Raw genomic sequence first — 15,124 nt, forward strand, 5'->3', positions numbered from 1 at the left:
CCAAAATAGGGATAACAAAAGCTTTAAGGACATAATAAGTGACAAACATAAAATAGTAGCTAATATGTAAACATTATATAACCTGAGTACTAAAGCAGCAATAAATCCTAAAGAAATATGCAGGACCAAAGTATAACAAAGGTAAAATGTCATGCTTCAAAAAGAAACATAACAAAATATAAAACAACATGAATAAAATTACTAAAACGAAACAATAACAACCTAAGCTACTTAATCACGATTAAGTTAAAATACGATGGCCCATGTATAAATATAAATATAAACATGTTTAATAAGAAATTCAAGACTAAAATAGAATATAAATAAATAAAGATCTCAAAATAAAAAGAACTGAAAATTCATTAGTGACCGGAATACAACTGTTACAACAATTTGGGAACCCTGAGTTAATTTAATACTTAATTTTCAAAATATTAAAACAAGCGTATGGAAGACTTGGAAGTAAAGACATGTATTTTGGGCTAAAATTGATAGTGGGATTAAAGCTTAATTAAACACACTAGTATTCAAATCCACTTTGCCATTGCTTGATTTATAATTGATTACTTCAAAGAATCTCAATTTTGCATAGCATATTTTTTGAGTTAGTGGCCCATGCGTTGAACTTAAACCCCATCATGCATTAGTTATAATCCATTTAAAGGTTATTTTGAAACCCTATTTCCCATTTTCTAAATCCCAGCCGTTTGGTGTAAATTAAAGGAGAGAACGCTCTCATTTTCCGAACTCCTTTCTTCGACCGAGAGACAAGCATCAGACCACCCTACGCGGTGGTCCTTGAACCGTAAACCAACACCACCTATTCCCTCTCTCCGATGACAGTGTTACCCCGACGAACACTCAACAGCAGCAAGGTAACTCTAAAATCCCTAGCTTATTTATTTTAGAAAGCTTTAAAATTACATGAAACCAAGAACAATAGTTAAACTCTCCTTTATAGTTACGTTCTAAGAATCTAGCAAATAAACCGAAAATAAGGACCTAAATACCTCTTAACATGCTTGAAGATTTCGATTTGTTTATTTGATTTGCTGCTAAAAAGACTGTGCTTCAATTATTGATGAAAATTTTCTTGTTTATTGCTGATAATCGGTCCTCCTTACATTGCTTTTCGTTTGGGTTCCATACCCATTACAAAACTCTCCATCTCCTTCCCCCTTTTTATTTGTTCTCATTCGAAACCCCCTGTTCGAATATCTCCTTCTTATCGAACGATTACCTCCATTTATAATGGATTTTAGCTTCTGTGTTGTGGATTTTCCACTAATATCCAAATAATGGCATATTAGGTATTAGGTAAAAATACCTAATTTCTGAAGGAAAAAAAAATTTAGTGGATGTTGATATCTTGTCTGATTTGGTGATTTTGTGGTTGCTTGAGTGATATCTGGCGTAGGGGATGACGCACAGCGACTCGATATCTCGGTGGTTCGTCGGAGATACATGCACGCCGATGGAAGCTGGAAGGACTTCACTGTTGCGGCTGGGTTCGGTTGGAGCATTCGGCCATGGCAGCGTTTGCTGGAGTTAACGTCGGTGGCAGCTGAGTGTTTTAGTTTAGGGTTTCAAAACCCTAATCTATAATGGGCCAGTCTGGATCCAAGTCTTGTAACTGGGTCTCGTTGGGTTGCAATTGCTGGTGGACTTTTAGATTTTCACTTGGGCTTCAGGTTTGGGCTTGTACCTTGTAATGGGCTATGGGATTTATTTTGTAGGCCTGTAAACATTTTAAAATAATAATAATAATAATAATAATAATATTAATAATAATAAATGATTATGTACTCATACACCTGTCACTGTCACACTCTAATTTAGGTTTTAGTTTTCTTTTGATTTAATTATGAAGTTTAAAATATCATGTTAATTAAAATCTTGTGTCCACAAGAAAATTTAAGAGATTCAAGGACTTTTAAGTGTAAATTTTACCTTTATATGGATATTGTGGACTTAAGAGGTTCTAGAAATCACATGAAAAATCCATTTTTTTCTGATGTGAACTTTCTTATTTATTCTGAATATTTGGAACTATAAATGGATAAGATATTTTAGGCAAAGTTCAGTTTTAAATCATAGAATCCGAGAACCAATTTGATTACCCAACAACTCGCTTACTTGACCCATTGCAAGCTTCAAACTAACCCATCAACATTTCTATCCTCGGAATAGTAAACTGAACTCATTCGGTTCGTCCACCCCACCCAACCGAAGGTTCAACAACCTACAACTGAATATCCATCCACTTAAACTCTCGGTAGACCATCACCAAGCTCAGTCAAGCTCCGATACTGTTGAACGGCCGGTGATGCAACTCCACTCGTGCACCATGTCATCACCTGCAACGAAAACAAACAAGAAGTGAAATAGAAAAGTCGATGGGGATAAGTAATTCGATTTCCAACGATCCTGACATCGATTGGAAGATCAGTGCAGTGAAAAGGTTGGAATGATTGCGGGGACCAACATATCATTGAATGAACGGAGGCAAACTGGTTAGTTTTGTTTTGAGATAACCAAACGGTTTTTGGTAGATCTACGACTATCCATCATGAGTCTCGGTGAACGAAAGTAAGATCCGTGAAGAGGAGAATGAGGTTGTTTCAATGGTATGCTTTGATTCTTGAACGGTGGTCGATGGCGATAGGGGTAAGCATTCGATTGAGTCAAGTAAAAAATTTAAATTATTTAAGTTGACGAGTCTTATTTTACAACTCGGTGTTGACTTGAAATTTTTTCAAATAAAGTCGAGTTTATAAAATTTGAGACGAGTCGAGTTGAATTTTTGAGTTTATATTTAAATTTAATTTATAAATATTTATGATATTACTTGATTTCATTTTAAATAATTTTTTATGATCATATACAAAATATATATATATATATATATATATATATTTATTTATTCATGTGTGATTTTTGATATATATATATATATATATATATATTTATTTATTTTATATGTAATATACATATATCATATAGAATTAAGTGACTTGACTCAAACTTAAAAATTCATCCATTAATTGTTAAAAAATTTAAATTATTCGAGCTGTATTTTACAACTCGGTCTAGAATTGATATTTTTTCTAGTCGAGTTGATTTTTGAAATTATAACTCGAAGTTCTTTTGAGTCGAGTTCTTTTGAATCGAGTTAAGTCGAAAAAAATTGATTTTTTTGAATCGAGTCAAACTTTGCTCACTCCTAAATGACGATGGTCGACGTGGTGGCCACTGGTGGTCGATCGATTAAGCATTCATTATTGTTGTGTGATAGCTCACTGGTGAAGAAGGGAGAAATAATATTCAAGAAATGAAATAAAAATGTTGCGTGAAGATAAAGCTCGAAATGTAGAAATAGTGTAGATCACTTAGTTTTTGGATAAGTCATCCAAGTTTGGTAAAAGTTTAACATTCTTCTACCTTCCAATTTGTTAGGATTATGTCATAATGGTTTCATAATTGATTTCAAAGGTAATGCGATTTTTGGATAAGGAATGGTCAAATTACAGCTTCAGTCCTCTATTTTTGTATGGTTATAACCTTGTCCTCTAATTCATATATAGTCTTGACCAAGTCAAGATAGTTTAAATGAATTAATTTTAGTACCTAATTTTTAGTATTATATATTATAGTGGCTCCACAAGTTTTTAGTTTTACCGATTGTGTCTTTGAATTATTAAACTAGATTCTAGTAAGTTATTTTTTTATGGAGAGAGAAATTAATTGGATTTGATTTCAAAATAAAGATGGTATGGGTTCATGAGATGGGTCGGAAGCTCATAATCAAAGTTAGTAAGCTCAAATTTGTGGATAACGAGGTTCTAGTAACGTAGTTGGTTATTTCTAAAAAAAGCACGTTTTGGGTTCTTTGACGTACTGAGTTCATTTTTAGCTCTATTTCATCAAAATCAAACCCAATAAGCTATTTTTCAGTGTTTGGTCTTCTAATTCGATTCGATTTTCGCGATTAATTTTTGGGTCTGATATAATTTCTTTTGTCTTTTATCTGAGATATTTTGGGATGTCGAATTCAAGTTTGAGAGGGATCAAATGGAGTTTAAATGATCGATCGATGTGGCATGGAAATTGATGTAATACTTTACTACCTTTTGTATACTTTACATAACATGTTGGTATTGTTTAATGCATTAATGATTATCATGGTTCAATTATGTTTAGTTAATTATTGTTGGACTCAAATTGAATACGGTAAGAAGTTAGTAAATTGTATAAGACTCAAATGACTCGCTAATAAATTAAAAGACTAATAAGAAATAATTCATTGTTAAGTGATTAGTTGGTAAAACGATTAACCATAGGATCCTTGATTTCTAATTATTCTTGTTAAAAGTTTTAATACAAATATACTTTGATAAGAAATTACAAAAATATATTTAGGGTTTAAAAGTGTCATCAATTGCCTCTAGTAGTGGAATTAACCTAAGAACTAATGCTTGGTTCGATAGAATTACTGATTCACATGTTGAATTGTTGATCTATTTAAAAAATTTCTGATAATCAATTCCTAACCTTTGGGAAGGCATAAGACCTGGAATTTATGATTCCTGAGCAAACACCCAGAGACTAAATTACCGAAAGTACCCTTTATATATGAATTGCTCGAAATGAATGAATTTTATAAAAGAATAAATCGAATGAAAGGACTAAAATACACTCAACTAATAAAATTACCTAATTACCCTCATAACCTAGAAATAAGTGGATGTAATTAGATAAATTCTAAAAACATTGATAAACTTAACTATTGTACCGTCTTTAAGGTTTGGAACACGATCCAACAAGTTGGTCATTTTGGATACTATTGTAATAAAAAATAAAATAAATACCACCAGAATACTTATTTAATTCCTCAAGATCCGTCCAACAATGTTTCTGAAGGTGATCAGTTCAACTAATGCATTCGATATTAGGAAGTGAATAATGGCGAAGTATCTTAGTCTAAATGATTGTCAAGTATCACAGTGTTGGGATCTGTTAGTTCAATTTGATTGGAAATCCTGATAATTCGATATAAATACTAAATACTAAAAATCGTTGTTTATCCTTATTGGGTTAAATTACTTAGAATTTTTCAGGAATCATAATGTCAAAAATGGCCCTGAATAATTGAATCTCTCATGTTAAATTTAAATCTTCAATAATTCTTATGTAAAGGTTCCTAAATACCTTCTTGATGCACTCGAATCCTAAATGGTCTCGAAACATCAAATTCTGAATTTTGATTAGATTTGCTAATGAACGAACCCTTTTAATAGAGACCACAATTTTGAAATTCAACCAATTTATAGATGTTCCATATTTTCCCTTCCTGATAACTACCAAGGTCTCTGAAAAATGATTGGATCCTCTAATGTGTTCCTTGTGCTATATAACTATTTTATCTATACTAAAATATGATTTATTATCTGATTCAATATATGAATATTTTATCTGATTGATATTCTAATTTCTAGATATATTATTTATGAACTATGTTTTCCTAATACAAGCTCTACCATTTTTTAAGAGATATACATGGTTTTGATTAACGAAATCATGATAATATTGATTTCTATATGAAACTATTTTATTGGGTTACTATTTTGGTAGGATTCTAGAGCATGGAGGTTCAACTCCGATCAAGCGATAATTCCTTGTAAACCTAAGGTAACCCATAGGTAGGCTTTTAGGCCCAAGGTAGTCCCTTAGGTTGGCTTCTATACTTATTAGGTAAAGGTAAGTCTATATGGATACATTTATGGGGGACTACGTTTTGGTGTATGGGTGAAGGGTAGTTATATAATTTAAATAAACATCATTGTCACTTTTATGATATTCTACTAGATTAAAATTCTAATATTATAGTTTACTGCTCAACTTGATTTTTACTAGGGTATTGTATAGCTAGGATTCTGAAGTTAAAGAGGTTTAGCTCTAATGAATATGATAATTTCTTATGGACCTAAAGTGACCCTTAGGTAGGCTCTTAGGCCCCAAGGTACTCCATTGGGTAGGCTCTAAAGCCCCAAGACACTACCTTAGGTTGGCTCCTATGTCCAATGAGTTAAGGGTAAGTCCTTATGGATGTAGCTCTTGGGAACTACATATCGATGTTCGGGTGAATGATATTACTATGTTTTAAAAAACTATTTTACTAAAATAAACTACTATTCCTGGCTTTGTTGGAACACACTAGACTCCTCAACTCCATTTTCTGAATTTGTCTCTCTAAATGTTTCTTCTGAACTGTAGATTTCTTGAAGAATTAATTAATGAAGTTTAAATCGTTACTAGTATCTTTATATACATGGATCCATAAGAAAATTTCATGCTTGACTATATATCTACTTGGCTATATATCTACTTGGCCTTTAGCATCTTTTGGTAGTTTTGTATTACTAAGCTTCCCAAAGCTCACGCTGTTACTTACCATTTTAGTATAAAAAATCGATCTTGTGTAATTATCGACATCAGTAATGGGAGTTCCTTCGGCGTCACTTGTAAGGTACTGTCGACACCCGCTTTCGTCCCGCTATTATTATTATTATTATTATTATTAGTGTTATTAATATTATTTTTATTTATTTTACAGCCTAACATAATCAGCCCATAACCCCGTACACCCAAGTTACAACTCAAGACCCGAGCCCAATTACAAGTAGCCCAAACTCAGACTAATGCTAACCCTAAGTAGTTAGGGTTTCTAAATCCTTTTCACCCAGCCATCTCCCAGTCGTTGGATTTGATTTTAGATCTAACGGTCTAGATATTACAAAATTAAGGTTTTAACCCTAAGTTTCCACCCACCACCGCCACCAGAGGGAGAGCCTGTTGCTGCCCATTTCCCCCAATCAGATATGTCACCCATCTCCACCAATCCCCATCGGTCTCCTACCATGTTAGGTTACCAAATCAGCAAGGAGAGCATTCCATGCAATATACAGCAACAAACAACCACCAAAAACAAGTTACAACCATTTCATTTCATAAAAAAGAAGAAAAATATGTAAAATTAAGGGGTTATAAAAACTCAAATGATGTAATGAAGAAGGGGTTCATCCTTTTGTTTTCGGAAGTAATAAAATCAAAAAAAAGTTCAATGTATTTCCAAACTTTTTTTTTTCAGTTTCAAAACAAACAAAAGATCAAAAAATAACCCTAGGTTTACGCAAAAAAATAGTGAAGAAAGAGAGAAAGAGTGATAGATCTAGAAAAGTACCTGAGGTGAGAAGTCGAACCGTACGGTCGGTTCGTCATCGTGACGGCTGGAGAAGCCCAAAAATCGAACGGTCGGGGGAATATTTAAGGTTGTTTAGGAGCTTTTAGGTATTTTTAGCCCTAGATCTAGGCTTAGGGGGTGTAGATATGAGCTTTAGGAGCTTTTGGGTTGATTTTGGGGTTTTGATCGTCATATACGAAGGTCGGGGGCAGAGTAAGATGGCTGGTAGTGGGCCGATCGAAGGAAAATAAGAGAGAAAAGGCTTTTTTAGGTTTTTAAAGTTTCAGTTTAAAATGAGAAAAAAGTGATATTTATAAAAGTAATTCAGGGGGAAGTCATGCTTAGGTCCCCGACTTTAAGCATGTTTTTACAAAATAGTCACATGTATGTACAAAAATTGATATTTACCCACTTTTACGCATGCTTTGTATTTTTTGTATAATTATTATTTGAGCCCCCTAACTCTAGCGTGTTTTTGCATGTTAGTCACCTGTAGGGGCCGATTTAATAATTTACCAACTTTTGTGCATGTTGTATACTTTTAGGATTATTTGTGTTTTAATCCCTCTATGTTTAGCGTGTTTTTACAGTTGAGTCATGCGTAATGATGATTTATTTTTTTTAAATACTTCTGGACTGATTAGGTAATTTACTCTTTTTTATTCGAATGTATATTTTAGGCTAAAAAAGGAATAATTAGGAAATAGTCCCTGTAGTTTATGCATGCTTATATTTCAAACTATAATTTATTTTTTATTTAATTTAATTTGTCCATGCAATTTTATTTTATTTTAATTTGGTCCCTATGTTTTATTTATTTTTATTATTTGTAATTTTAGCACTCAATATTAAAAATGCTTATTTTAGTCACTTTTGCATTTTGTTTTGTTTTAATTTTTGACATGATGCTTTGTTTGTTTATATTTTAGTCCTATTTTCATTTTATTTTATTTAATTTTTGCATGTTGCTTGCATGTTATTTCATTTTAGTTTAATTAATTTTGCATGATACCCTCATAAACATTTCTTAACTTGAATCGAAATAAATTGACAAAGGGTAATATTCGTTCATTTTAATATTGTCGTAAAATGACTATCTTAATGTATAAGAAAGTTACTTTTGATAATTTTAAAATGAAAGTCTATCCCATTTGGTGAGACAAATTAAATTGAATCCATTTTAAAATTTGGGGATTGGGAAAAAGATCATAGTATTTTAATTAAATTCACAAAGAAAAGATGTTTAGATCGAATCTAAGGTCTCGTCTCGAGAAATTAAAATAATCGAACATCCTTATTCTTATTAAATATTGGTAAAATAAATAATTAATTGTATTTTCTTGGGGTATGCTTCTAATTTGCTTTATTTTTGTATGTTTTTCCAACAGGTTTCCAAAATAGTAACACTTGAATCAATATTGAGAATAGTAATATCTTATCATTTCAGTTGGAGTAATAAATAACTGCTTTCAGGCATGAGAGGTCATTTATTCTCGATTGGAATAATTTGTTATTAATATTTTCTCTCAAATCATTATTGATTTTTAAGACGGAATAGTGACATCTCTTCATTTCGATTGGAGTAATAAATGGTTGCTTTAAGGTATGAGCGGTTATTTATTCTCGATTGGAAATCATTAGATATTATTGTTTTCACTTGAATTGATATTGAATTTTAAGATGAAATAGTGATATCTCTTCATTTCAATTGGAGTAATAAATGAATGCTTTAAGGCACAAGCAGTCATTTATTCTCGATCAGAAATAATAAGATAATATCATTTTATCTCTTAGAATTATTTTGTGTTGTTATTTTGAATAATAATGAACTTTAGAATGAAATTTTTTAATATTTATTTATTTCGATTGGAGTAAGAATCGATTGCTTTAAGGTATGAGAGGTCGATTATTCTCGATAGGAAATAATTATATATCATCGTGCTTTGTCCTAAAATTCAAAAAATATTATTGGTATGATATCTAAAATTAAATTAAACCTGAATTCGTAAATTTTATTGCAAAGACAATTTATTAATCGACTAGGTACCGATTTAAGTTGTTGTGGGGGTGTTAATCATTCCCCACACGTAATTGACTCCCAAACTCAAATTTTGGTAATGCAGGCCACACATTTGTTGTTTTAATTAAAATAGTTGTTTTCTTTAAATGAAAAATACCTTTTGGGTACCTAATCACACCCTAATCAAAGGCTGGTGGCGACTCCTCAAACAACGTTTTATCATTAACTGGTCATCAAAAAATTATTCAAAACAAGACATCTTCCCCTCTTCAAAAAACTGTTTCGACAGCTTGGCGACTCCATTGGGGATTTAGTTTATAGAGATAGGACATTAGTCAAGTAATTAATTGTCTTTGCAAATGAAAATTACAAGTTCACTCTAATTTGATTTTTGATCCCTTGTGTGGTTTGAATAGATTTTCGTGTGCAATTTGATTAACCACTAAATAGCTTTATTGATTTGTTTACTAATGTTTTCAGAGTAAATAAATGTTCAAGATTTTGAGATTTTTGTTTGGTGTTTTTTGATTTGTTTCCGCTTTTTATCACATATTGCACAACTGTATTCGCATAACATGAGCTAAAACCCCTCTTCGTCCTATTTAAGTAGGAGTGAGAAACTACTCCTTCGTGTGGTCTTCACCTCCGTATGGGATAGTGAATCACTCATGCGACTCACACCTTATGGTCCTCCTGATGGTTTTTTACCCTCGAATTGGACTTTATCCAAAAGCTTGTGATGGGCCAAAATGGAGGGTTTGGTAGCCCAAGGGGCACCGACAAGGAAAATTTGACCTCTTACTTTTGAGCTGAACCTAACATATAGTAAACGTAGAACACAAATAGAGCCTTACTCAGATCATAAGAATCCCATGAGAAGAGTATACAAGGAAAATCCTTTTTAAGCCTTTTAATTTTTGTAGTATAATTTTAATTTCCGAATAAATGTATGTGAACTTGAAACCATGAGGTTAGGTTTATTTTTTTCAAACAAGCATGCGAACTAGATGACATGAGGTTAGGATTTTCTATAAATAGAACATGTGGGTAGAAATCCAGTTTGGGCAGGATCTACTAAAGCATGATTGGGTAGTCAGCATGTGAGGTAAGTTTTCATCAACAAATTGTATTATGTCTGATTAACTCCTTTATGATTACTGACTAGTTTTCTCTTGTCCTTTTATTTTATTTTTTTATCATTTTTTCATTATACTTTTCATCCCATGGTGTTGATATGTGCTTTATGTCCATATAGAAGGCTAGTAATATGGAACGAAGGATTCAAAAAAATGTAGAAGACAATGCAAATTTTCTGACATGGTTCGAGCAGTCCCAGCTAAAAATGGAGACAGTTTACATCTTGGGTACGTGTTAGATCTGATTGGGTACACACACACATCAATGTCTGTCAAAATGACCTGAGTGAGCTGAAAGAAATTTGGGGAAGTGGTAATCAACCGATAAGTAGTTGTTTTATCATATCTATGATGACATCTCGTATCTCTAAGACATTCCAATTGACTTAAATATGTTTAGAGCTCTGGAGCAATTTTGGAACCCCGCCTATAGCTGTTTTACTTTTGGTCGAGTGGACATGACACCTACCATAGAGGATACCACACCTTGATTCGTCGTCCAAGATTCAAAGCAGACAAGGTGTACACCAAGCCGCCAAATACTCATTCCTTCAAGAAGAAACTACTTTTGATGATTGACATGAGTGAAGAGTGGGTCGTAAGAGGCATAAAAAAAGAATGGTGATAGGGAAGCGGTGGCAGGGTAATGAATGTTGTTGTTGTTGAAGAATCAAACCTAGAAAGCTCTAGACTCGATTAAGAACAATGGGGAATGAATAGGGGAAGGCGGTAGCAACATCTAGGGTTCTTTAGGGTTTTTTAGGTGTTGGAAACAAGTTAAGGAACAATATTAGAATAATATAAAAAAAGATAAAGAACTTCAAAATAAAGTATGATAATCAAGAAATCAAAAGATCTCCCTTGTGAAGGTGGATGGTAAATATGATGATGGCGATGATGGATTTGTGGAAAATAGATGGATAATGTCCTATCGAACCTCCTAGTCACAATGAAAAGGAAAACACGATAATATGGCTCTAACCAACCCTCCTAATTGTGATGGAACGTCAAATTGGAGTGTGAAGATTAATCTCCCTCACAAGAACTTGAAAGAACTTCAGGAGAAGAAGCTTCGAAAGCACAAGGCAATCAACACTTACAAAAAACGAACTCTTGTTATATTATTAATAAAAGAAATCTATCTTACAAAGTTGAATGAAGCCTCATTTATATAGGGGTTGAGTTCTAAATGTCCTAAATTACTAATGAATAAAATAATAACAAAATAAACATGTCTTAACTCTAATTCCTAATAAAATAATAATAATTAAAATTAATGTTTTAACTCAACTTTAATTCCTAATAAAATAATAAATCTAATCCTAAAAGATAATTCATCATCCTATATTAAATTATATTACAAATAATCAATATAAATATTGAAAATTCGTAATATTTACAAAATCATGTATTAATCTCGTATAGGAATTTTTGCATGTGCTATCTTCACTAAAATAAATGTATCTTGAGTTACCGATATCGGATTGATGCGATTCAAAAACCGTTGCAAAGATAAGAGATAGAAGGTTGTATATCTAGAAGATATGTTGACCAAATAAGATTAGGATACCATTCAAAATGTCGTTGCAAGTCTTCTATTGTTTTGATATTATTTACCAAGGCTTGGACGAGTGGATAATTTGGAAGATTTATTACTTCTTCCTTTGATGTGAGCCTTACGATGCATGTATCATCCTCCCTTTCTTAAAAAATATTTGACCTAGAATATGAAACATTAAACAGAGTAACATTAGAATCGCTTAATGATTCATTCACATTATGCTTACCGAATAGATATGCTTTGAATCTTCAAGACTTTGTTCTTCTAATTGGTTCGAGTAGAAACATTAGTCCAAATAAGCATTTATTATGGACTCTATTTCATGTATCATTCCCCCACTCATCAAAAGGATTCGTCATCGAATATGAAAATCCAAGAGAAAGAGAATTATATGTGTTGAAAGGAAAACTTGTGAAACATTTACCAGGATCAATGTGATGTGTATTTATGCGTTTTAGTCATGGTTTTTTCTTTGTAGGAACTGATTTCTTGTAGTCTTGAAATCCTCTTTTTCATACAAGTTTTGTAATATGATGTTTAGGTTGAAATTCAATATGACGCCGACCACTGTTATCTTTCTGTATGATTGCTTCAGATAGTTTCTCCATGGCTTTATTAGTGTGTGGCTAGAATGAGTGTTTAAAAACCATGTCAACTGGTTTGTTAAAGTAATCCCTTAAGTATCCTAAGTGTGGTTCATGAATTACGAATTCTTGGGAGTAGATTTGTGGACTGTAGAACCTTCGTGGTAATGCATTGTTTACTGTGTTTTGCTTACCTCGGTCTTTGGACTCTAATAAATCGTGACTCTTCATTGATATGGCATAATGATTAGGGATTTCAGGTGGTAACCCATTAGGGGGTCACCTAACACTATTTGATAACTCTTGGAGATAGAAGATGGTGTGGGGCAGTCCCGAGTTGCTTTCACTTTTTCATCATTTACATGGATTCCCTGTACACGAACTATAAAGCTTGTGGAGTTGTTCAAATCATGTTTCGTCATTAAGATGTTTTCACAATTAAGGCTTTCTTGGATGTAGTATTTTGTAACAAATCTAATTTTTTGGTTTCTTCGAGATTGTATGTTTGACGAGGTATGATAAAACCTTGAATTAGATTGGTTTAGTGTTGTTTTCCTCTTTTTGATGGTAATCCGTCAGGTGGATCACCTAACACTTCTCAAAACTCTTGTAAAAGAGATGAAAACACACTAGGTAAATCCTTGTTATTGTTAGAAATCAAAACAATTGATTCCCTAAAGTAAACAAGGATTCAAGGTTGTTTGTAAAGAAGGTTATCTCTTAATTCTTTTGTGCTCACACATAGATATTGAGTCACTCTTTTCTTCTCACAATTAGGTTCACTCACCTTCCATGGGTCATTATTCTTTTGGATTTTGTAAGTAGTGACCTTTATTGATTTTGCCTCTTTCTCAGCTTTTTTTTTTGGTTTCCCTACCTCCTCACAAATTCTCATTGAATCTTTTTTGGATTTCTTTTGGTGGTATTGGCCTGAGAGTGTAAGGCTTACCGTCTAGGTTCAAAGTGTATTTGTTTTCCTTACCATAGTTGGTAACATCATTGTCGTATTACCATGGTCTTTCCAGAAGGATGTGAGAAGCTTGCATTGAAATCACGTCACACCAAATTTATTCACAATACTTGCCCATATGTAGTTTGACTAGGCATTGTTTGGTGACGTTCATCTCGGACTCTTTATGAATCCATTGCGGACAATATGGTTTTGGATATTATTGACAAGGTAGGTTGAGTGCCTCTACCAAGTAGCTACTCACCATGTTTGCACAACTTCCATTATTAATGATTATGGAGTAAGGTTTACCTTGTATCAAACATCGGGAATGGAATAAGTTTGTTCTTTGAATATCAACTTCTTCTATATCTTTAATGCTTAAAGACTGACATATAACCATACAATTAGGTCTGAAAAATTGTTCTGGTTCAAACCTCTGAAAATTCACAACACTCAACAAAACATTTAAAGTAAAATAAAAATAAAAGAAAGAAAATTCAACAAAGCAAGAAACCTCACAAGTAACTCCAAGAACGTAACACAACGAGAGGCAAGTAAGCTGATCTTTTACTCTTTAAAACTAACTTTACCAAACATTCTTCCACAGTTCGTATAGGAGTTTGATTACTAGTAAAGGCGATAAGAAAACCTAAAAGCTCTAAGAGGCCAAACAAGGTTTAGACTTCAAGAAAATGAGAATACAAAGAAGGAAGAAGTATGCAAACTCTTTAATTCTACTAACACAAGAAAGATAATGTGTTAGATAATGAAAAAGAACAATAAAAAGGCAAACAAAAGAACCTAAAGCACCAAGAGTCAAAGAAAAAAAAGAACCAAACAAGAAACCTAGAAAACGTTGGGTCAACTTGAGAAACGTTTTTGAGGAGATTACCGATGTCCAAAAATTTTGGAAAAATTCTTGAATGTCTTTCGATGTGTTTAGAAACCACTTGTAAATATTAAGAACGAAATACCTTCAGTAGTATCCAGTAGACTCTGTTGAACTGTGAGTCCTCAAACAGTCTATTTTTCATGATTGCTTTGTTCAAAGGTGTTCTTGATCTCCAACAATTCAGATTTTTGTGTGAATTATATTAGATATATTTAGTTTTAATATGTAAATTTTCACCATAAAATTCCTCCTTTGTAATTTTCAAGAAATTCGACAAGATTCTAGACCAATTCTGTCGATGAAAATTGAATGATATATTTGATGGCTCCAATAAACTCTGATTGGGGTGAATTATGGAATGGAGGATACTCTTAGGATGAATATGATATATGGAGAAAATCAGCCCTAAATTACTTTTTTTTTTCAATTTTGTTGAATTTTTGTGATTTATTTTTGTTTTTTTTTATTTTTCGGCCTTTTTTAACAACAAACTAACAAGAAGGATTTGAATCTAAATTAAAATTAAATAAAAAGAACCTGAAACAATGAATCTTTTGTGAACTACCTCTATTGGGGTACCTTGACGGTTTTGTGTGCAAGAAAAAGAAAGATTGCTTGCTTCTTTCCAAGAATCGGCCCAAATCTGATACCAATTGATAGGGAAGCGGTGGCGGGTTAGTGAACGTTGCTCTTATTGAAGAATCAAACCTATAAAGGTCTAGAATCGATGAAAAACAAT

The 15,124-nt window shown here is 32.5% G+C and overlaps 1 long non-coding RNA gene across 1 annotated transcript; it reads left to right on the plus strand.

Annotated features, from left to right (window-relative positions):
• The first annotated feature begins 484 nt into the window (after nt 1-484).
• LOC120165115 lies at nt 485-1,781 on the plus strand. Its single transcript, XR_005519784.1, has 2 exons — nt 485-875; nt 1,403-1,781. It is a non-coding gene; the product is annotated as an uncharacterized LOC120165115 (long non-coding RNA).
• Nucleotides 1,782-15,124: the final 13,343 nt, after the last annotated feature.

This window comes from Hibiscus syriacus, unplaced genomic scaffold (genome assembly GCF_006381635.1).
Source record: "Hibiscus syriacus cultivar Baekdansim isolate YM2019G1 unplaced genomic scaffold, ASM638163v2 tig00111575_pilon, whole genome shotgun sequence".
NCBI lineage: Eukaryota > Viridiplantae > Streptophyta > Magnoliopsida > Malvales > Malvaceae > Hibiscus > Hibiscus syriacus.